This window comes from Maylandia zebra, linkage group LG10, assembly GCF_041146795.1.
Source record: "Maylandia zebra isolate NMK-2024a linkage group LG10, Mzebra_GT3a, whole genome shotgun sequence".
In the NCBI taxonomy this organism is placed as follows: domain Eukaryota; kingdom Metazoa; phylum Chordata; class Actinopteri; order Cichliformes; family Cichlidae; genus Maylandia; species Maylandia zebra.
The window spans coordinates 23,190,867-23,216,833 of NC_135176.1; the positions used below are offsets into that span (position 1 = coordinate 23,190,867).

Consider the following 25,967-nt stretch of genomic DNA (forward strand, 5'->3'; position numbering starts at 1 on the left):
ACAAAAGATCCAGGAAACCTTGGTGTCGCAGCAGTAGGCTGTTATTACTGCGACAATGAGACGCCTAGGCTACGTGGGGCTGTGTGAGGACACAGTGTGTGATGTAAGATGCTTGTACATATTTTTGTTGACACATTTCATCGTTGACATTAGTTAACTGCTAATTAATTATTTTGTGCGCGTCTTTTAAAAGGCCGCGGTGTTGGCTAGAGTTTTATGCGTTTTTTAAATAAGCGTTTTGTTTTTTGTTTTTTTAAAATGAAGCGTCATCAGTTTCCGGGGAAAGTCCGCCAGCATTTCGCTTTCAATTCAGATGCGACGGCACGATTTAAATGTAAACCAGTGTAATTGTTTTACATTTTATTACAAAACGTAAAAATAATTAATATCGACTGGACTGTTTGTATATAAGAAGCTGGATTCGGGAAGCTGCAAGAACAAAACTGACCACAGCGATGAACGCAAATCGGAGTTACTGGTAAGTCTTGCGTAGGAATTGTGCCTGAAGGGCCGAGCAAAGTAAAAGTGAAACCGAACACACAAGCTAACTGCTTCATTCTTTGCTCAAATCCACTCGAGCTTTAATTCATATATGGATGGATTTTTTTTTCATCTTTTATGCGGAATATATTGATGGAGGCACATGTTGAGGTGAGTTTTTTCTTTTAATCTGCATACTCGCATCATTTCGCCCCAGATGGCGGCAGTTCTGTTTTTTCATTACAGCCTTGATGTAACTGGAATAGCTGGAGCTTACATCACTTAACAGATATGAAATCGGAAATCAATGCAACTTTCTCTGTCAATTCTTGGCGTGCTATTCATTAGAAAATTATAAAGAAACGCGATATGCACGATATGCACAGAAAACAAAACATGAATAAAGGAACACCAAAAGGTAGGGATCGTCATGCTTCACAGACAGAAGGTGAACTATTTTTTCCAGCCCCATCTTTTCCCCTCGGTGATGAATCTTAAAGAGTATTTATTCGTTACTATTGACTGTGCTCAGTATTTAATTCCACTTTAATATTTTAATCCACAAAGGCCTAAATGAAAACATTTGTGCCTTTTATGTACATCTTGACTGACACATACATCTGTTTTCAGTATGACTCTTTAGATTCTCGGAAAGACGGAAAATTGCTTCCTAGGCCCTTAAGTAGCAAAACCGCTGAATCAAACTATTCCTTCATTACACTGCTAATCTTAAAGGGTTTTTTAGCAATATATTAAGAATATCTCATAGGTTTCTTTCAGTTTCCAAGGAAAAAGCCTCTGGGTTTGTATTGTAAATCTTCTATAGCTGGGACTGTTTAAATGGCTGCTCTCAGGCAATCCCCTATTTAGATAATACTTTTTGTACAGCTGTACTATATATATTTAACCGCTAGTTGTCGCCATAGTCAACTATTTCATTTTTTTATTCGTTTTGTAATATGTCAAAAATATTCAATGTGTTTAACTTACGCTTATTAATTTAAGCATAGTGTTTAGATTTATGCGAATTTCTACTGTTTTGTAATAAAAAAAAGTTACAAATAATTAAGAACAATATATACAATAACAATATAACAATAATTTATACCAAGGGCGTAGATTTGGCATGGACGGAAGGGACATGTCCCCACCAGTATCCAGCGATTATTGAATTGTCCCCACCAATAATTTAATCGCTTCAAGTAAAGAAAAACAAAACCGGCAGAAAGAAAGAAAAACGATCTGTCAACGTCTCAGTCACCTAGCGGTGCAGAAAGAGTTAAATTACGTTCTCTCCTGGAGTCCTACCTCATGTGACAAATATGGCCAATGTGATTGGCTGTGCCTTTCAGGGAGCTCTGTTTAGTTTTAGCAGCGGCAAGCCTGCGCTGCAAGGACCTGCAAGGAGGAGAGGAGGATGGCAGGAAAAGGAACAACATAGATATAAGAAAGTATTTTTGCACAAATTGACAGAAACACTGAAGCAGCTACACATTTTATTCTTATTGTCATGTATGTCCTATTTGTCAGGTGACAGAAGAACCAACACAAAGCTCAGAGAGCAATGGTGACACAAGATCACAGGTGAAATTGGATGATGACTTGGTGGGTCATTACTGTATTTGAAGCTAATTTTATTTTTGTATGATACCTGATTTATATGGAATATGGCTGAAGTAAACTAAAGTCTAAAATACTTAGTCGTTTGTTTAATAGTAATTTTACATTATATAATTCATATTCATATTTTTGTTTAATTTAAGACTAAAATTAAATTAAATTAATGAGAGGGGTCGGGACAAATAAGTGTATACTTCTGTCTACTCCTTTTCAAACAAAAAAATGGAATGATATTTTGTAATGATTGTGAATGTACATGTTTAAAATAAAAATGAACTGAACTAATTCACATATAAAACTATGAATTGAAATTTTAAATGGTTTAAAAGCATGTAAAATAGCATATGTAGGCAAGTATATTTCTCCTTTTTTTATCAAGACGCAAAGACGATAAGGAAAAAGAAGAAAAGAAACGGGGCAGTGTTCGGTGGTTGAATCATCCATCCCCACCAATGCCAAAACCAAATCTACACCCTTGATATACACAACTGTGTATTTCATCTTATATTAGATAAAATATTTTGCGTAGACGAAGTGGTCGAGGATTTAAGGCTATGAAACAAAGCTTTTGCATATATTGTTTACTAAAGTACACCGTTTTTGGCACCATGTGAAAAACTCACATATACATATACAGAAAATCAACAAAATAGGATGCTGTAAAACATAAAAACAGATTGTAATGATTTGCAAATCTCATTAACCTATATTTTATCCACAATAGAACACAGAAAATATTATCATATGTCTAAAGCTAGACAATGTCCCACGTTTAATACAAAATGTAACATTGAATGCATAACTGATGGTATGTGGATACATGAAATTGGCAGCTTGTATGCCTTGTAAGGCCCCAGCTGTGCTGAAAGGTATATTTTAGAGCTTTTAGAGCAACATATACTCCCTTCCAGATGAAGTATTTTTTTATCACAATAGTATGACTTTGTGGAAAAATCTGTTTACTGAACTGACCTGCCTGCAGCCCTGGCCTTTCACCAACTGAAAACATTTGGACCATTATGAAATGAAAAGTATTACAAAGACCCTGGACAGTTGAGCAACTAGAGTCCCAAAACAGGCAAGAATTCCTCTCGCAGAAGTCCAGCAGCTGGTCTCTACAGTTCCCAGACACTTACAGACTGCTGTCAAAACAAACTAGGATGCTGCACTGAGTCTTTTTGTAACTTGTACATAACAGAGTGAGTTTAATATTTTGGCTGCTCGCTCCACTACAGGGCTATGTAGCTTGGCCAGGAAATGTGGAAAATAGAGATATAATCTTTTGTTTGTTTTTTGGTTTAAAATTCATAGATTGCTAGCTGAAGAGCTCTTGCAGTCTAAAAGTGGAAAATAGATTGTTATTGGCTGATTTTTTTTTCCTGGATTGTTTAGCCCTGCGACAGACTGCCAACCTGTCCACAGTGTACCCTGTCTCTCGTGCTGAGACAGCTGGGATAGGCTTCAGCCCCAGAGTTGATGGATGATTTTTTTTTTTTAGTTAGGTGGCATACCATTTGAGTGCTTTTCCCTTCTGGACTTACACAGGAACTTTCATGACATTGTATTTACTTACTTAGATTAATTCTATCACTTACAAAAGTTTTGAAAGCTTCAAAATAGTACTACCGTCTTACTTCCAGGTATAGAAGTATTTTACTCTGAAGTATTTTCACTTGAGTATTTGACACTTTTGGCACTTTCTACACCGTCCATCCATTTTTTCCCACTTATCCAGTTCAGCGTCCGGGTGCAGCTGAAGTTTATGCCAGCAGTAAAAAGGGAAGAAATGGGGTATAGCCTTGACAGGTTGGCTGTATAACTCGCTAACACAGAGAGAGACAGAGCACCATTAACACCAGCACCCAGTTTAGAATCACCAGTCAACTTAACATGCTTGGGTTGACCAAAGCCAGTAGATTTGAACACCTTGCTGTGGCATAAAAGTGCAAATAACTGCCGCACTGTACCACTCTACTTTTTAATCCATTACATCAATTTTATAACTTGGACCTTTAATGACTGTGATGCAGACAAATGAAAAGAATTAAAACAGAAAACATTTTTTTATATTTTTAATAATTTCTTGGAAGAAAAGCTACAAGCCAAAAAAAGTGTATATCTCCCCCCCCCCCCCCCCCCCCCCCCCCCCCATGAGGTTTGCCACAAAGTAACTGCTGACACATAAATGCACAAAACATCGGAATTCCAATTATTTTCCTTTAATTATTTTGATAGGTTATGTTTTCTATAAACATAACATTCCATTTATATTTGTATTCCAACACTTATTAGCACTAAAGCATACCAAAACATGCTGATACATTTATTTTAAATTCTTAGTACATTTAGAATAAATTTTATCAGTTTGACTAAAAAGTCTCAAAATGTTTGTTTGTTTGTGCCACTCATCAACCTCACAGGCCAAACATGCAGTTTAATAAATGAACACCAGATGTCACCATTGGTCAAGACTTAAAGAACCACAACATCACTAATAACCAGTAGGTGGCACTGGAGACCTAGTTAAAATGGCTTTGGTGACTGTGTTCTGCTTATGGCATGAGAAAAGGAAGTTTTGTGGTTTGAGTGTTAATGATGAGCTGAGTACTTGCCCTTGTTTGCTAATCATCTGACGTTTATATTTTGCATGTCTGCTAACATATGTACAAGGCAACAATTCGCCACATAAAAGCAGTCTTAGAGCATACAGTTTTCTTTGTTTTATTACAATCAGTCTGCAGAGCAGCATGATGAGTGTCCTACATTAAAAACAGGAAATGAATCGACTGAACTACAGCAGCGATAGATGTGCTACTTTGAACCCAGCCTGCCAGCAGCGACCTTTACATAACAGAGTTACAGGAACTCTTGTAGCAAAAACATAAGATGAAAAAAACTTCTCCATGCTATCACCAGGCAAACCCTCTGCTCTGAAAGCCTTCCAAAAGCATTCAAAGTAGGCAAAATATATTTAACGCGGCAAAATACAACACTTTAACTTAAGCAGACTATGTGTATCAGCGTCACGGCATAAGAATACTTAAGCTTTAGGTATGCTTTTGTCTGGTTTCCATATAATCTGATTTGAAGTGGAATGCTTCCTTCAACACTTGTCATCAGATAATTCATGTAGATAACATGCAGCCATCGGGGGGGGGGGGGGGGGGGGGGGTTCCATTTTAAGTTTGTGACACCTAGGAGGACTGAATAAGTCATTGTGGTAACAATCCAAAAGTTTAGCCATTATTTAACTGTGAACGTGCAGCATGCTTAACCCAAGAAAATGCCAGTATTGAGTGACTTTTTGAACCCTAGAAGTTTTAAGTTCTCTTTGATGTTCATGTGCACTGCTAAGTGGTATGACACCTTAACTCAGAGACACACCACAAATGAGTGAGTGTGTTGCATGCCATGATTTTAAATCCCAGTATGGTCACAAATTCAAGGGTTTACACTGATCATTACTCGTTTAGTAAAACCATGACTGCACGACTTACAAACAGCTGGCAGTGAGTGGGTGGCATTCACCTAGAAGTACTAAACCACAAACAACATGTTATCTAATCATTTATGATCTTGCTAACTGGCATTGCGTGTGCAAAGAGTCATAAATACTATGATTCTTACAGTAAAAAATACATGTGTACCAACTCTCAGGTCTCAACATTTGGTGATACATCTCCTCCTATGAGATAAGGACCGCAATCTCAAATAGGCCAGTAACTCACTCGGGTAGAGTTTGTTTTGCACTGTTTCTTATGTGGGTTTTTTAATTGCTTTTTTTAGTTTGCTGTAATGGAATGATAGAAAAATCATACCCTCCTTCTGTTTTGTGTCATTTTTCGGTGATATCTTATAGACCACTAAGCTAGTGTGTAGTGATGCAAGGATGTCGGGCACTCAAATGCAGAGGGTCGTTTGCAAGTATAATGTTACCCATATCTGATGAGCAGAGAGTAAACTTGAGTCCGTGAGCTCCTCTCATCATCACTAAAGATGATAATTCATAAAAGAAGTGGTTTATTTAAAAGAAGAAGAAGAAAGAAAGAAAGAAAGAAAGAGGAAAAATAGCATTCAGTTCCCCCCAAAAAGCAACTCTCCTGCAAAAAATGCTTTGAGATGAGTTTTTGTTTTGATGCTGTGGTTTCTGTGGCTTCTTCTTACAAAGCTGAAACTTTAAAGCCTGGTGCAAAAAAAGCAAAAAAAAAAGCAAAAAAAAAACAAAAAACATTCCACTGCGGCTAAACCACAGTTCAAATGAAAGCATGAAAGGTGAAGCCTGACTTCCCAACTCCAGGCGGATTTATTAGAAATGCCTCGCCTTCTCTCTGAGCAGCACCATCTACTGGCCAGAGGACAAAAATGCAAAGCATCTGCTTCTCTCAAGTCACGTGATTTAAGAGAAATCGAGCCTCCAGTTTAGAGCAGGTCACATTGAGGCTGACACAGACCATGAAAAGGGCTTGACTCAGCAGGTGCTTTTTTTTTTATTGCATTGGGTGTTCGTCCACTTTTATTTCGCTTATCTGACCATTTATATGAATTATCCAGTGCATATTTTCAACTTTTAGCTCTGGAATTACTTGACATCTGTCACAGATGGCAGTTTTGGGTTCAGTTATTGGGGTTTGTTTAATCACATATGTGTAACTGCATGTGTAGAGGTTCTCTTGCAGCACACCCAGAAATAAAAAGTTGTACTTGCCATTAATTTGCTATGCTTTCAGAGTATGATAAAGTGTATTTCTTTAATGTCACGCTACTGTTGGCTGACATTAAGGAAATACATATTTTAAAAAATATATTTGGAGGGATTAACTCACAGTTGTTAATGTTAGCCTCAGGCATCCAGCCTGAGGCTAACATTAACAGCATCCAGGACAAAGAATAACACGTATGTCTGCTATGTCCAAACAAACAAAACTATGAGGTTTGTTTTTTAAACCTTCATGTTTATCTTTAACCCTGTTTGCTGTCTTTGTTGTTGCTGTTTTGGCTTCATAGCAACAACTTTGTTCACCTGTGGCCACACCCACAGCAGATGGCACGGCAGCACAAAGACATTTAGAATGATGGGTGATTTCGGGTAAATGGGATATTTATTGTACACACAGGCTCGAACACAAATAAAGAGTGTATATTGCTTACACCAAGACCTCAAAGTTGGCACATCACATCAAAGTATTCTTGATCTCATTCTCATGCTGACACATTTTTAAAAAAATTTTTTTACTACTATTATGTTTTATCAGCAGTAGATTTGATATCACGAAAAGGTTCTGGAGACATTGGAAAGTGGATTGCAAAAATAGGGAAAAAGTTCATTCAGTCACTGGGGCGGTGGTAAATGTGTCTAATGGATCCTGAAGTGTGCGGAAGATATTATGTTCTCGAGGAATATAGAGGAACTTCTTAAGCAACACATTCCTTGGGAGCTGTCGTGTCCTGATGCTCAGGAATGCCAAAATTGTCCAAGACGGTTTACACCCTGTTACGTCCGCATAGATTGTTTTTCAGCTTTACCGTGCCAATCACTATAATGCACATACGTGTTTGTTAAAGCAGCTCGGCAGGCTGGATAATAACAACATTCCCTGGCTCATAAAACAAAAGATATTTTTTTCTCTGTTTGCATGCCACCTTAATGGAGAGTTGTTGGCATTACACACACAAAATCTGTGATGATGCAGGTTGGGCTGGTATCATTAATTTAAACAGACAAATTACAGGAAGAAGGTATTGCTCCTCTGGAGATCACCAGCTGTCACTGCTCCTAGGCCTTTAACATTTTAAGTTAACTAACAAAATAAACCACATTTTGCTCTTGTTTTGTTTAGCACAGCACTGTTTCTGTTTATCTGTGTGACTTTATCAGAAACGATTGCAGAAAAACATGCATTTTCTTGTAGAAGGCATATACATAACTTTATTGAGAAGACCCACATGGCATAGTAAGCCTTTAGATGATGGTAGTCTCAAAGAGATAAGTCATTCATGATAGATGACTTGTTTGAGTTGTGATTTAACATGACTATTTTTAGTGCACTGTTGATTGTGAGTTGCACTCCTAAGAAAAGAAGTCATCAGGATGTTTTTCACTTATGGTAACCACATGTGACTATTGATTAACATCCACCTGTTGACTGGGCAGAGCAGCATTTATTTTGCAACATAATGTGGTAAAATATGGGCGCTATATCATCCTGCCACTAAATGACATCCACTTCCTTTGTGTGTCTGTGTGAGAGAGCAAGAGACAGAGAAAAGCAACAGAAAGGATTTTGGTCTTTCCAGTAAATGAGCTAACTCTAGTAAATTGCCTTCTCCTTTGTCTCATTTCTTTCACTCATTTAGCTACCCTCCCAACCAAAAAACAACATGCATGTGCATACACACACATACACACATACACACACAGAAGCTTATAAAGCATCGAACCAATATGTGGCCAGAAGACAGCCAAAAACAGCCTTGGCTTATCACACTGTCTTACCCTTCCTCACTCCATCCAAATCTCTTTATCTCTGTCACCCATGCCTACAATGCACCCACTCCTTTACACCCACATGCACACTTGATTGCTTTTGCACATCGTCAACTTTTTTGGCATACAGGTAACTCCTGTTTACAAAGGTATGACAGTCAAACAGGATGTGATTCTACTGAATATGAATGCTTGCGTGACTTCTCTCTCTGTGTTATGTATAATTAAATTGAATTTTATTTTATTTTATTTAAGGCACTTTGTAAGTAAGACCTAGCTGCGTGGAGAAAGACTCAAATAATCCAAAAATCCATTTTGTGCAAGTCCCCGGCAACAGTAAGGGAAAGAAATGTTTATTCAAACCAGACTCGTGAAGACAGTCCTTCTACCCTGACTGTTTGGGATTAGATAAAAGTGAAGAAAGAAAAGAAAAAAACTAAGAAACAATATGAATTATTAGAAATTAGAAATATTGGCATATAAAAAGTACTCCAGTGCAAACTTTGCATCTTTGAAAATGTAACCTGTGAGAATTTGGAGAGTATTAGTACCTTTAATACTGAAATTAACCATGCTAAAATTATTGAAATGCAACTAACTCACCTTTATTATCGTGTTATGTATCATATTGTTGGGTTATTATAAGTGCAATTATGTGTAATTAATTGTGTTAAATAACTATAGCTATGACTAGTAAGCATAAGGAGTGTAAATCTGCAAAAAACAAAAAAGTTAAAGTTGGTCATCAAGAATTAAAAACAGGAATATTTCATATTAACGCATGAACGTGTTTGAATTTTAATGCAAAGATGGAAATAGAGATGAAGAAAGACTTTCCTTTTTTACCGCTTTGTTCGAAAGACTGCGGCACTGAGAAATATTATTAAATATGTAAACAAGCAGTGACATGAATGAAGACCATGATGGAAGCTTTTTTATTTAATTTTGAATGCCATCCAATTGAACCTTCATTCAACCTTAGAAATGGCATCAGCTTCAATGTGATGTGGCATGGAGGCTAGGTTAAGATGTTTTTGAAGTCCGGGTTGTTTTCATACCAGCCTTTAGCTTTTGCATATTTTTGAGCTGGGTGTTTCCGGCTTACTCTTGACAACACTTCACAGATTCTCTATGGGTTAGTCAGGTGAGTTGGCTAGCCAGTCAAGTGCAGTAATAACTTGAACAGCTACCCTTGGTCATGGTTTTGACTCTGTAGGGAGGTGCTAAGTACTGCTGGATAGGGAATCAGATGGAAGAATAAAGTGCTCTAGAGTCTCCTGGTAGATGGATGCTTTGACTTGTGGATTGATAAAACAGTGGACGAACCACCACCAACACCAGCAGATGATATAGCACCCCAAATTATCACAGAGTGGGGAAGCTTCACACCTGACTTGCGACATGCTTCTCCGCCCTTTCTCCTCACTCTAGGAACTTGATTTTCAAATTACATACAAAACATACTCTCACCTGAAAAGAGGACTTAGAACCGCTGACCAACAGTCCAGTTCCTCTTCTGTTTAGGTTAGATGCTTTTGGCATTGTCTCTGGCTCAGGATTTCCTTTTTATTAGAAATGATGGTGGCTCTTCATGCGCTGACATCAACCTTAGTCACTATTTAATCACGCCACACATTGCCATGATGAAATTGATTAAATTGAATTCAACCAACAGATTTTCATGTTAAATGAACACATTTCTATTTTGCAAATCAACGATGCACATTAGCAGACTTTTTTCAGCAACGACCCTTTTGTTGCTGCTTTTGTTACGCAAATGATATTCAGTTGTATGTGTCATTCAAAACCCAGAATAGTGCCAAACTACCTGCCCCCTAGGAGTACGTAAATGTTATAAAGAACTGGATGGGAGATAAGTGTCTTGTCTTTACATGCCTGAAAGAAATGAAGTTCTTATCTGTGCCTCTGACAACTTGGTGTTTTTTTTTTTGCTAAATACATTGACCGTCTTGTACAAACTTGTTTGTCATTTGAGAAACATGGCAGGCATAAATGTATTGTGCCTCAGTGTGAAATGGAAGTGATTGTACACTGGTTTGTATTATGACTCCTTCATTATTGCCGTTTGTTGTCGGCTGTTATCCGTGCCAAGATCGTCCCGAGATCGACTGCAAAAAGTCCAGAATGCTACTGAAAGCTGCTCACGAGGTCCTCCAAAAGGTCCCATGTAACTCCAATTCTGTCTTCTTTACACTGGCTCCCCTTTAAATTAGGGTAAGTTTAGCATTTCAGTGATTACTTTCAGCGCTCTTCATGGTCAGATGCCTCCCCACATCTACTACATCCATTCTTAAGTGCTAGGACAGCTGATCAGCGCTTGTTGCCGGTAACTCGGCCCAGGTAGGGGCTGTGTTTTTGAGGATGTGGCTCCCAAATTGTGGAACTCGCCTCCATTGGAATTAAGATATGTGGACACTGTTGATAGCTTTAAAAAAGAGGACCTACCTGTGCAGGATTGTTTTTTACATTGTTTTATCCAATTATATGGTTTTAATTGTTATAGTTTATACTGTGTAACACTTGTTTTTTATAAGTGCTATATAAATAGACTTACTTCTGGAACTTATAATCTTTATGGATGGTGTAGATGATCATCTTCTGGAGAACTGTCAAGTCAGCAGTTTTCCCCGTGATTGTGGTTGCCTCAACTGGACTAGACTGAGTGATACACAGTATTTATACTGTTTGAACAGTAATTTACTTGTACACACAATATTCTAATATTCATGGGTACCATATTTGTGACTTTTATGACTTTGTGACTTTTATTAGTTATACAACTTAATCATTAAAATTAAAACAGAAGCCAAAAAAAACCCTACCTGAAATCTTTCACTTTAGATATAATACTTACTAAATACAAGGAAGGTTCCCTTTCTTGATCAAACATTTTTCATGATATTCTAATTTTTCTGAGATGCACCAGTAGTCTTTATGTATGCAATCGTATCTGTGTGTGGATCATTTGGTTCAACGTCCAGGTAAATGCAAATTTCTTTTAAACACCTGCACCTTTTTTTATCCGTGCATGGTGTTGAGGCCAAGGATGCACAGAAGACAGATTCAGAGTTTAAGGGGTTTTTGTTAGTTTTTTTGCTATTTGGCACGTCATAAATGTGTAGAGCACTCATATTTGTCTGTAAACTCTGTCACACCGAGCTTTATCCCATTTAACACTTGGCAAGAGGTAGAGTACAGCTTTGCACCTTACATTGCTTACATTACACCTACAACCATCACACAAAATGGGACCAACCGGCTAGCAAGTGTAAACCCACAGCCTTCTTCCTGTGACATGACAGAGGCCACCTGCTCACCACCATGGCTGTGCACCACCTAGTCTTTGATTTACCTCAAAAAATATACACTAATAATATATATGTTTTTAAAACAGAATTGCAGAAGTTAGCGATAAGTTTTTCTGCTCAGTAGCTGTAATCGTTTAATAATATCCTTATTTAAAGCAGCAGTTTTTAGCAACTTTTTACTAGCCGTAGCTGATATAAGTGAAGTATACATGCACTTCTTTTTCCAGTCTGTTGTGATCCCACTTGACCCACTTGATTGGTTAAAGGTTAAACTGGATATTATAAAAATGTAAAGCCTTGTCTGATTTAGATTAAACTCTGGGAGATGATATGGCTCGTATTTCGTTTTATAGGGTGTTGTATCCTGAAGGTTTACTGCAATCATCTTTTGTTTGAATGAAACCACAGGCAGTTCTGGTGTTTCCAGTAAATCAGCCGACCAATATTTCACTCTCTGTAACACACAGTCGCTCTTTCATTCCCTCTCCTTATCTCTATCAGACACACACCCACATCCACTCACTCACAGACACCGGCATACCCACAGCATGCATAAATCAGTCTCAGAGCAGTCTTTCTTCCTCTGCATATGTGACCAACTACCAAAGTTCAGTTTTTTTTCATACGTCACCAATTTGCAGCAGTTATCTCGGGGCACTTTGTTATTATTATCTTTATTTTACGGTAAACATCTTAGAATAATAAAGATTGAAATCAAATGACTGCATGTATCGAGGCATTAAAACATTATGTTTTAATAGGATGAAACCTGCAGCAGAGCCAAGCTCGGGAAAGTCAACTAGCAGTTAAGGTAAAGGAAATGGAGAGAGAGAAGAAAGGCAATAAAAAAAGACAAAGGAGACAATAAACAAAGTAATAATAAACATTTTATAGGTGAACGTTCATTCATCAGTTTATCTTCATGTACATATTGATGTATTGAACCGCTTTGGAGGTTTTGAATTAGGTTAGGGAGAAACCTACATGTTTTGGCATCACATTATCATGATCTGATCCCAAAACGTGCTTCATGATCTTAGCAAGTGTACTTTGAGAAACTTTTAAAAAGTTTACTATGTTAATTGTGCATTTTTGCAGTTGGTTAACAAAACTCTATTTTGCATAGTAATAATAGTAACAATAGTAATAATTAGAAATATTGTTTATTTTAGGTGCATTTCAAAACATTGGAGGTCACCCACATATGCACATACATGCATACATAGAAGAACAGAGAATAAAACTATCCGTCAAGTCAATGAGACAAGTTTACAACATATTAAATCATTAAAAACTGAGGATTCATGTGACAGGATGAAAACATGTTAACTGAAAATGGTGGAAGGAAAGAAATTGCATCAAAGGGAAAACAGTTAATAACAAAAACCAAATATTTATCTGAGCAAAATGCAGCACCACTTGTCTCTGTAGCTCACAGACAGTAAGAATCTGGGGTAGTTGCTACAATCTAAACAGTCTAAAGAGCAACCAGCATTAGGTACTTTGAGTCTGCTTTGAGGCCAAAGTTACACAGTAGTCTGTACTTCAGCATACAGGCTTGAATGAACCTTTTAAGACAAATACATCAGTCACCATCTGTGCTGTTAAAAGGTGTGAAACGCAAGATACTAGAGTTCACAACTGTTCAAGTAGGTCAGGTCAGGCACTTTGGTAATCTTTATACAGGCATCGCTACCGGGACAAATTCTGTAGTCCAGACGTCTAAGTAGCCCACTAAATATTTATAATTAACTTCAATGTGTCCGCTTTACATCACCAGCAGTTACTTTTTCCTTTGTTGCTTGTTGTTGCCAAATGTTATTCACAACATATGGTCTCTAGTTATGTTAGACAACAGTAGATGAAGCGGCTGTGTTTTAATTTTATTTTTTTATTTCTCTTTGAGCCTACAATTTGGTTGGCAAATTAAATTACTTCAAAATTGTCTTGGAATCAGATAATTAGTAATATGAGCTAATTACATTTAGCTCATATTACTAAATGTAGTTTGACATATATGAGCCTCTTTATCCAATGTGTATTTGGGACCTTGCCTGTACCAGGTTGGACCCCATGTTCAAAGGTGCCTTAAATCGTCATCACATAGATTCAACAGATACTGGTACTGGTTACAAGATCACACAGTTGCTGCAAATCTGTCAGCAGCACATGCAAATTTCCTGGTCCACCACTCCCAAAGGTGTTTTATTGGACTGAGATCTGATGAGGCTATTTGAATGCCAGGGAACATCATGTTCAAAAAAACTGTTTGAGATGATTATGAGCTTTGTGCCATCACAAAGCAGCGCAAACCACTGATACAAGACAGGACAATCCATGCTTTCGTAGTTTAAGTTCTGACCCTACCAGCCCAATGTTGCAGAACAAATCTGGATTCATCAGACACATTTTCATGAATTGTTTTGAAATTTTGGCGACCCTGCATGAATTGTAGCCTCAGATTTCTGCTCTTAACTGACAGGAGATCCACACAGTGTGGTCTTCTGCTGCTGTAACAAATCTGTATAAAGGTTTGGTGTTGCTCTATTGCAGGGGTGTCGAACTCCAGGTTTTAGATCTCACCCTGGGTCGACACACCTGAATCATATGATTAGTTCGCTGCCAGGCATCTGAAGAACTTCAAGACATGTTGAGGAGTTCATCAGCTGTGTTGGATTAAGGACGCATCTAAAACCTGCAGGACACCTGTGCTCCAATGCATAGGTTGGTTGTGATGAGTGTTTAATTGAGTGACTGTTGCCTTCCTTTCAATGTGAAGCAGTCTGGTCATTATCCTCTCACCTTTGACCTCTGACATTCACTGAGTATGTTCTCTTTTTTGGACCATTCAACTGGAGAGACGGTTGTGTGAGAAAAACCCACTAGATCCCAATCTTTACAATGTCTACATGCGCATTGCAATGGGCAAACAGCTGTTGCTATGTGATTAGCTGATTAGATGTTTATGGTAATGAGCAGCCAAAGTAGTCTATATACATAAACGGTTAGGATCAACTCAAGTCCATTCTTAACCCAGTGACGCCAAATGGGGATTATACTTCCATAACTACACACGCTCAGTTTTTATTAGCTCTGTGTCCCGAAAGTGTCAGGAAATACCTTTTAGCTCTGATTTCTCTAATCCAACACCAGAACATTAAATCATCTAAAAAATAATCTTAATCCAGTGCATGATGAAAACAAAATCTATTCTACCAAGCTATTTTCTAGGAGCGGATGTTAAAACATGGAGCATGGATCACAACGATAAGCCCACCAGTTGGCCATCTACTCCTTCTGCTTCCTGCTATTGTTTTCAGCTGCTCAGAATGAAAGTAACAACTTCTGCCAAACGAGTGCTGGGATACAGAAGTTATGTCAATATAGTTCCTCCAAATTGTCTTCTAGATTATGTATTGTAAGCAGTTCTGCTGCAGAGAATATGGTTTGTTTGGGTTAATGTAACAAACACTCCAAAGCCTACATAGAGCTGAAATCGAGCACCTTAAAATTATTTTAGTCCTGCATCTTGTTTCACTGGTTTCATACAAAAATTAGGTGGAGCAAATGTTTCCAGAGGATACTCCAAGTATGAGTGGTGATTGTTTTGGAATGTGTGTGACTTTTCAGTATCATGTAATGAGACAGCAGAGCCTTCCAGTTTGACTCACTGTGAAACTAATGCTTAACTGCTGAAAACTTGTTTCTTTTGTTGGCTTCAAAGTCTTACTAAGAGTTGAAACCCAAATTGAAAAGACACCGACTGGGAGCGAGAGGTGACGGCCTTTTAAAAATCAGACACTACACTGGCACACAGTCCAGCCTGTAGCTCAAGATGTCTGATCAGCGATGACTATTTCTTTTAATTTGCATCTTTTTTGTTAAAGAAACAAAGCCACTTGTGTAACGAGTGTGTTCTAGTTTAAAGCATCAGTGACCTACATTTTTACATTTGCACATTAATAAGAGCAGTTTGTTCCCAAGAAACACTTTGTCGTTGTTGGGGAATTCAATTTCTGCCAAAGTAACTGAACTCATGCAAGAACACCTTTAATTGCAAATGCCATGTCAATCATTTCAGCTTTTATGACGGTTCTACCATCATCCATTTGTGTTTTCTCTTCGGGCTGGTATGCATGTTACGCATTCGTTCCACCAGAGAGCTTAATCCTGACTTTAAACCGCACAAGCTGACATCGTCAAACCTGAAAATCCACCCGCTCTGGTTCGTTCCGTGTTACAGATGTTTGGCTTTTCTCCTTTTGTCTTCAGGCTTCAGGTACTAAAGATTTAATTAATCCAGGAGTACCACACCCCTGTTTAGTTAAAAGTTCATTTATTATTTCTAATATTTCTAAAAATGTGATTAACAAGGGCAAATTCTGTGCACACTGGCAGTAAGGTGGGTCATGATCAACACTGTTGCATAACAGCAAAAGGGTCATGATTTTAAAACTTTCGTGCTTTTTGCCTGTTCTTCCCATAGTGGAACACGTGCAAGATAGATTCTTGCTCTCAGGAGTTTCACTTCCTGGTTTAAATAAATAAACTTATAACTCATTCTAATCTGGCGCCTTTTTTTATAATGCAGAACATGCACAGTACAGGGTGGAGTAAAACGCAAGTGAATGATTTCATTAGTAGGCTAATCACTATTGAGTGTACATGTATGTAGCTATTTGTACAAAATCACTGTCATTTTAAATCAAAGCAATACAGAAGTAGAATTCATCTATCTGCAACATGCAACCTCTATTTTCTGCAAAGGCATGCAAAGCATGCTGGTGATTTTACAGCAGTTACAGTAGTGTTTATGAGACCAAACATTATGTTTTCTGGTGAGAATCTACACTGCTGAGAGGGGGATCAAATAACAACTGTGCAGCAACCGCAGATGCTAATGTTGGACTTCCTCAACGGCTACAGTAACCTAATTCTCACAATGAAAAGAAGCTCTATTGCGGCGTGATTATGTGAATACAAAACTTGACAATTTTTTACGTAACAACTTGATCCAGATTATGAGAAAAAACACACGACTTTTCCCTGAGGCAACTCTGCAAATTCTTTTGTGTACGGTGTGGGTTGTTTGACGCAAAGAATGTTCAAAACATTCGTCCTTTACAGAAACTCCGTATTATGTCTGTGAGTCAAATCACTATGTCTTTCATATGAATCACGGCTGATGATTTGAAAGAAAAGATAACAGAACTGGGGCAGTTAATTAAGCAAAATATGCATGGAGCTCATCATTACATGTCTGAATAGCTCCAACAGCAGATTTTCAGAGGCACGGTGTAATGAGAATTGGAAAAAAAAAACAAAAAATGAAAACTAAGACATTCAACCTAGACGGTGAGGGAAGAAAGCTGACTGACTGTTGAATGACGCAGTTTCCTGTTAGAAAGTAACAAACACAGGGCAAAGAGTGACTTAATAGGTGGAGTATAAAAAGCTGCAAACATTGCAACACTTTACCTCCTGTTGATACAGTCAAGCCCTATTTACTTATGATTTGCTCTTTGTTTGTTTTTTTTTATTAGGAATTATTTTATTTATCTTTTGATAAATTTGGAACCAGAATACGAGAATTATGGAAAAGGCTGTATTGTGCAATCAAAGGAAACCAACACAAGATGGCTTAAACTGTAGTATTAGTAATGCTAATGCTGTTTTTGTGTAGTATAATTCTACAGAGCCCACAAAAGGCCATAGTTTGGAGGTTTATTCTGGATTATTTCTGCATCCTTTGCAATAAATTTCACATGCCGTTTTATCAGTGTAAACAACATATTGTATTACACTCAGCCAGCAGTGCACCCACACAACTGCTACATGCAGTCAGTGTTACACTGTTTAGCTGCTGGGTCACACCCACAATCAAAACAGTCAGAGCTGTTAGGTGCATCTGTATGGTTTGATGTAATCACAGCTCTGAGAGTGGCCATGGACAAAGCTGGTGAACATGCTTCTATAATGTTATTTCTCTCTGTAACAGTGTAGACTTTTAGCTGTCTAAGCAGCCACAACAGTTGGTTCAGTGGCACATTCAGCAGCACTGGTTGATCTGTTGATAAGAATGAGTTTTAAATTTCTTTTAGTAATTTTCCTGTGAGGTCATGCAAATGTAATCCAGAAAATATAATTCAGTTAGTGACATTATGGGGGTTCCTTATCATTATAATGTATTTACCATCAGCTGTGTAGACAGTCATCACCTAACGGATGTTCACCCAAACTGTTGAATGGAACAAATACGTTTTAGCATGTCTTTAAAGAATGGTAGTTCATTCAGCACAAAAAAATCTCACCTCAAGCCATTTATTTTTAAAAAATAAGAAGTAGAAATGCTCTTAAAGGCACCAACGTTACAAGCATCAATAATTCACGCTTTGATTCATGGTATCTGGCATGATACTTAAACAAGGAGTCTAGTGCACCCCCAGTAGTTACGCCAGGGATGGGGAACGCCAGGCCTCAAGGGCCACATCAAAAATCTGCAGGTTTTATATTTGCTCTGTATCCATAATTTAAAACACCACTACAATTTATGTAATTTATATAAGCATTCACCACCTGTAGGGCTATAGTGATTAAACATAAAAAAATGTTTTAGTCTCTATGGCCGGTGTAAATATTTATTAAAAGTTCTATTCTGCTCCTATTAAGTTTTAACATAAGGGTGGGTTATTTTTAGAGCGAGCTTCAAATGACCATCTGAGCAGCTGTGATTTTGACTAAGTCTACATTGGCTTCATTTATCTGCTCCAGTTTGCAGCTTTATGTTATGAGCGGTGGTGAAAAAACATATATGTGCCTCCAAGTTATGAATTTGGTTGGGAGGATATTACTGAGTTCACCCACACCCACAGGGAAAAGTACTAGGAAAATGTCAATAACCTGCATAACCTACAATGTTTGCACTCGACTTGTGGTCAAACCATCTTGACCATCATAAAAGTCTAAGCAGAATAAGATCATTTATTTCCTGGTCTCATTTTACTCAAATACACCACAAGCTTTCTGAGCCTCGGTGTGTGAGTGAGTGGTACAGCACAGATTCTGGCATTAATTAGGAAATATTTTTCAGATTGTCTTCCATCCTGAGCCTAAAAAAACATTTTGCCAATCTTTCTATTTACTTATTTTTATGTGTATTAAGCAGATTATTGAAAAGAAAGACAAAACGTCACACATATATTTATCTATATTCATAAGAATATGAACACTACAAAACTGGAAAAGCAGTAATCAGTGAGAGAAAAAGAGATAATGATCAAACATTGCCTAAATTCCTCACAACGGGTTATAGATGACAAAACAAGTTTCTGCACGCTGTCGTCGTATATCCTTCTGAAACATGGATAATTGTGTCTCTTATTTGCTTTTTTTACGAACCCTATATGCAAGACGGTCTCCTAAAAACTTTGAGCTGGGACAGCTAGAGTTTGTTTATCGACCACTAAAAAATCTTGGAGAATTTGCTGCAATGAAGTAAACCTGGAGATAAATAATTGTTTCATATAATTCACTATCAGACAGTGAGTTGTCATGCTTGTGCAATGGGACTTCCTGTGTTTGCGTTTCCTTGTGTTCATTATTGCCATAACATTAAATTTTCTAAAATTAGAATATTACGTATTCTATTTTCTACTGTACTTGTGAAACTAATTCAAAATATCTGGCTTTTACTCTTACTATACAGTCATAGTAAAAAGAATGGACACCCTTTTAAATTCAGGAGTCAATCAGGAGACCGTAAAAATTCATCAGGTCCTTACCAAATTTAAATAATATTAAATACAAACTCAGATTAACAACAAGACATATTACATCATGCCATTGTTTCACAACAGCGAAGCCAATGTGCAGACGCAGTGTGTGGAAAACTAAGCACAGCACATGGTTCAGTAGCTGGTAGAAAAAATTTTAGCTACTCGGTGCGACTCTGTCAGTGTTTCACATCATTATGGGAGAATTTTGGCCCGCTCTTCTCTACAGCGTTCTTCAGTTGATTAAGATTTGCAGGCAAGCTCTCTTAACGTCCCACCGCAGCATTGCAGTCCAACCAACATCTGAATTTTACCTGAAGCAATGCAACATCTTGATTATTTTCTTTCTCATCTCTCACATTGTGGATTTGATGATGTGCTTGGGACCATTTTCCTGTTTTATGACCGAGTTTTCGGCCAGACTTTTGCTGTTTGCCTAACATTTGCCTACAGAATCATGGACTGCAACGTGGCCAATTTCTGTGGCTGCAAACCAAACCCAAATTATCACCCCTCGTGAAGTGTGCTATGAAGTGTTTTTCTGCTGATAAGCTTTGTATTTTCTAACTGTGGCACTGTACATTAGCGCCAAACATCTCCACGTTGGTCTCATCTATCCAAAAAACGTTTGTTCAGATGCAGCTTTGCAAACTTCAGCTGTGCTCCCAGGTTCTTTTTTCAGATAAGGCGGTTTCGCCTGGCAGCCTTTCCAAACAAGCCATACTTGTTCAGCCTTTGTTAAATTAACTGTCACAAACTTAAACATTGACGTCTTTCCTTTTTGATATCTTGAAACACACCTGAATACTCCAGACCAGCAAAATGCCACAACTTTAATTAATTAATCAAGCGCATTTGACTAGCAGCACCGGGCTGCAACTTGCCCTCTTTGGTTCTACAGTTCTAGTTTTTCACACACTGCTTCTGCATTTTGGCATGACAGCATGTTATGCTGCATGCTTTTTAGTTCATCTGAGGTTTCAGTTAAATCATATTAGAACCTGCTAAGAATTGGTTTATTTTTATTGATTTCACAACAACTGCTGCTTCGCTGTAATATTAATAACTGTTAATGTTTGAGTGATATTAGTCTTTGTCACAAGACTGAAAATCCTAGGGAAATGCCAAGCCAGCTTGATTTTACCCTGCTGGTTATTGTGGTATGCATGTGTCTACAAGTGCTTTGAGGAAGTAACTTCACAAACACATCTGTGTCGTTAAAAAAAAAGAAAGAAAGAAAAGAGAAAAAACAACTTTGGTTGAGCTTCACTCAAAAGTGGTTCAGGATGAAGCATCATTAAAATTAGCACAAAACAAGTCTAATGGTTATACTTGTTAGGTGGAAAGCACCAGAGATTCACCAAGTGTATTACCAACACATACAGTCCCCTCCCCCCTCGGCCCTCTCTTGCGGTTTTTGCATGTTAGATCTCTTCATGGCCGTGTCATCTATGTAGGGAGGAACAGTTTTGCATCGTCTGCATCCCTCCCTGAGTGCTACACCCTTTCCTGGCCGTGGGACAGTGTTAACGCCTATATTTCTTTAGCACGTGATCGGAATTTTAAGCACATTTTAGTGTTTATCTTTTTTTTAACATCCCAACACAAACCATTTTCTCTTGGCAAGCACATTTCCAATGTGCTCTCCAAAGGTGGACCAAAGAGCTTATTTATCTTATTTTGCACCTGATGTGGCTCTTATGGTTGCCAGTGAGTCATCGCCTGAAATTTTAGGGTATTACAGCCAGCCATGGCACCAGTTTGCTTTTTTCAACAGACAGAGTTTGTGGCCTCAATCTGATGTATGTTAGATTAATGTTGTATTAACTTTATCTACATTTGTGCAGCTTAAAACAGAAGCGAAACATGAATTGTGTTCATTTTTTGCGCATCTTATTGGTCACTTTTTACACACAGACTTTATATACTTTGTAATAAATCAGCCAGGTTTTAGATTAGGCTGAAGTTTCTCCTGAACTCTCATATTTATCCAATGATTCCACACATTCATTCGAACAGTCACAAGCAATTTTTTTCAGCTTTATGTCAAAACCATCACTTCTCCTTCAGCTGCCTTTCACTGGTCTGAATCATCACTGTGCCACAGTGCTCCTAAAATTGTTAAAATTAAACCAATTAAATTAACTAATTAAAATATCTGCCATCTGGTGCTTCTAGAGTTGTCTTGAATAAAAGCATTTTTGCCATCCGTGTGTCAAAATTTAAGGTTAGATCACAAAAATTTCAAGTTAGCTCTTCAATTTTGAGTCATTTTCTCAGACGTCAAAATTTTGACATAATAAGCTTAATTTGGTCTTATGTATTGAAAAAATGTTTTTCAGTGGCAGAAACAAGCTTCCATACCCTTGACAGTCAGTGGTATCAACATTTTATTGAAACTGACTGTGCTTCTGTGACATATTTAAGCTTTTCTAAAGGGATAACAAAGAGAAAAAGCATTTATTTAAGAACTGCAGACAATAAAGAGAACCGCATGCTTTAGACAAAATCACAATGGTGTCATGTAACAGGAACTAAACTAAAAATGCACAACCTTCCCACCTGGTGATTCACTACTGTTTTTTTCCTCTTTGTATGCACGATGCACTTTCAATTAATTCTGGTAAATCTATGTTTAGACTGGGGTCATGTTAACAATCCATTAAGATTTGTCTTATATTCAACAAGATCATCAAGGTCAATATGATGTTTTGGTCAACAATTGACAGAAAGTTTTACATTTTCCACTTTTATTACGTAAACAAAGTATATAAGAACTAGCAGAACAAACAAGAGGTCATGTGTTGCGATAGCACAAAGTGAATTATGTAGTTACGCTCGTATATAACAAGTAAGAGTCGTTAATGATCTGTCATACTGGCAAGATAAGAACGCCATTTTTTTCCATTGCCTTTCACCCAAATATTTTTGTAGAGAGATCGATTAAGTCATTTGCTGATATTTAATTATGTTAGTAAAAAGCCAACATGACTTTCAGAAGATAAGCTTCATATTTACCCGTACTTTCCGGGATATACCCGAGATGTAGAGATAGACGCTCATGTTAACAGAGATACGCAGGGTTTGTGAAATGAAGCAGCAACATCCTTCCAAAAGAATGTTATAACCGTTTAACTAATGCATGTACAATGTTCCTGAATAAGTATATATTTTAAACAAAATAAACATGTTCCAAACTTTTTTCACTTCATATTTATTACTAATCATTTAAACAAATGTTACCAAACAATGCAATGTATGCTTCACACATACTCTATCTGCATAAATAAAAAAAATAATTATGCTCAAATTATGTCTAGTATATATGAAATGGGTTTCAACCAGTCAAATAACAAATAAACACTTTACACTTTGTTAAAATGTGTTTTAAAAGAACAAAGGGGACAAAATAGTATATAGAAAATACAAATAAATCCCCTTAAAAGTAAATACTGCCCAGAGAGTGAGCTGCTGTGGTGTAGGTTTGCGTTTGTTAGAAGGTAGTGCGTCTTGTTTGTGTGCTTCGAAAGCAGCAAACTTGATGTTCAGCATGGGTGTCCTGATAAAATCAGCACCTATTCAGCTCAGTTTACCAAATTGTAAATAAATAAAAGAATATTTGGTACATTCACAGTTTGGAAATAATATTCAACTAATGATAATTAGTCCACTCTAAACAGGTCTCTACACTGTAATAATGTGTAACTTTTTGCCTGTATAATCAGCATTAGATTCACCACTTTCTTACTGAAACCTTTCAGTTCTTGATACATTATAAAGTGATTCCTTAAATTATGTGTCTGCACCGAAACTGGAAATTTTGTGGGTAGGAAACCTGAATAAAAAGGGTACAAATCTTATATAACCAGTCACCCTGACGTTTATTGGTTAAATGCTAACTAATTGCAAAGGCAATTTAGCTTACCAGCTTGTGTAAATTGGACTGAATGCAACATAGATACTGTTCCTTGTTGTACCGGGGAGCTAATAGTGTCAGGAGTCCCAGCAGAAAATCTAGGTTCAAATGCATAACAACGCATTACTTACACCATATCTGCCTCTTGCTAAATGCTTTTTCTTATTTGCCTTGACTTGTCATTGCGCCATCTTTGACCTCTAAGTGTTTGTTTTGCCATTACAAGGTTTATGTTGGTACTAAGCAGATGCCATTATTTCTTTTTTGCTATTCCTGCTGGTTCAAATCACCTTTTCATCATTTAGAGACTGAACACAACGACAGCAGTTAAATTCACGTGGACATGATTTAACATGAATAGTGCCTGCATGACATAACTGGCAACATGGAAAAGATTCTTTGTGTTGTCGGTGTTTATACATTAAGTTAAATAGAGTCAATGTATGCCATTTATGTTGGACGTTTGCCTTAAGATAAGCTGGAATCGTATTTAATCATTATTCTTTGTTCTCTCTCTCCCCCTTTTTGTTTGTTCGTTTTCTTTGTTTTGTTTTGGTCTTGGTGTTTTTCAAAGGATGATCTTCAGTGGATCAAAAGTAGCCCTGGCATGGTTCACCTCTACATCGAAGATCAGACAAAGGAAGGACAGAGTCTAATGGTTGTCTATCGACAAAGGAACTATGCCTTCAGCAAAGAAGGAAACAGACAAAGACATGTCTAGAAAAATATATGTTCATTTCAACATACAGAAAAATGAAGTCTGCAGTCTGTGCTTATAGTTTCACATCTTTTTTTGCGTGTATGTGTGTGTGTGGTTTATTTCCCAGATGGTATTCCAGTCTCGGGTTTGAAACCACAGAAGCTCGCACACCCTCTTTGTATCTTCATGGTGTAGCTTTTGACTGTTTAAAACAAGATGTGTTTAAACTTCTGCTGCTGATGCCGTATTGTCGTGGGACTTTGTACTCGCAAAAAGTCATGAACTACAACATCGTAAACCGAACAAAAGGTGTTATGCATGAGCAGCTGTCATCGGGGGGTGTCATCAACCTGACCTCTTTTGGATTAGTTAATGATTATTTGTTTATTATGTAGTCGAGTTGTTGCGTGACACCTCACGTGTACTACACTTTTATACGTTTATCAGCACGTTGGAGGCCATAGCAGCTGTCACAGGGTGAGAGGTGGGGTACATTCTGGAAAAACTGTCAGAAGCTTTTAAGATAACTGTAGATTTTGGAATCACCTGTAATTGTTTCTAATTGATTGCACATTAGAAGCAGGTGAGTGTTAACATAAATGTTCATTTATACATTTTTTGTAATAAAGTGGAATAAAAACACATACTGGAGTCTTGTGAGATTCAGTTTTTCATATTGTGACTTGTGAGATGCTGTTTGTGGATATAGCTGTCTCTGCCTCTCTGCTGAAAAGTGAATAATTGTGCAGGTATTCCTTCAGTTGTTTGGATGAAACCTCAGTGAATCATTTGAAAGGCGTGATTATTGATGCTTAAGCTGTAAACACAATGTTTTGAATTCCTTTTGTGTTCGTTGTGCCTCGGGAAAAGAGAGTAATCACGTCACAAGAGCCTTCATCAAGAAAAAAGATCAAAGCATTATTTATATATTAAAAAAAACGTATGCACATAATAAATGACATGAAGTAATTTACAATACACATAAAGACTAAATTACTCTTTTTTCCCTTTGACATAACCTACATAACCTCTATTAAATCTGGAAACTGGATTGAAAGCAGGAGCTGAGAAAATCTCATTGTTATCCACAGAAAAGTCAATGACTACAAAAAAAGTTTGAACACATTAAGTGTACATTTGAAAGTAATTTTTAATTTAAAACGTAAACACTTCAAAGCTTATTCCATAGTTTTTATGTTTAAACAAATGAGCTTTCTCATTGAAAACCCTTCACCTGCCTCAAATGAAGTCACATGATTTACTGTAAAGCAAGGCTTTTCAGGTCCCAAAGAAAAGCATGGCTATTATCTCGTTTTCATCTCTAAGGATGTTTGACGAGTCTACTTCAACAGTCTGGACTAACCTGAAAACATACACGAGATAAAAGTAAAGAATCCCATTTGTGGGGTCTCCTGCAGTAACAGCTCCTTGTCAACGAGCCAGTTTAGAGTATGTATAGCGTGCATGTGGGTATATTTTGCAATGACACTATTTCCTCAAACTGTCTGGGGATTATCGGGGGAACCCGAGATGAGGAAGAAAAAAAACTGATGCAACTATTCACAGTACCACATACCACAACTTTTTTTTCTGCTCTTGAGGCTCAATGATTTAAATTGCAGAAATACATCATTAACTGCATGCTGTGATCATTTAGACCAGCGTG

At 37.4% G+C, this 25,967-nt stretch overlaps 1 long non-coding RNA gene across 1 annotated transcript; it reads left to right on the forward strand.

Moving 5' to 3' along the window:
- The first annotated feature begins 115 nt into the window (after nt 1-115).
- On the forward strand, nt 116-24,945 carry LOC143420688 (uncharacterized). The gene is made up of 2 exons (XR_013100410.1): nt 116-478; nt 24,176-24,945. It is a non-coding gene; the product is annotated as an uncharacterized LOC143420688 (long non-coding RNA).
- The last annotated feature ends 1,022 nt before the right edge of the window (nt 24,946-25,967 follow it).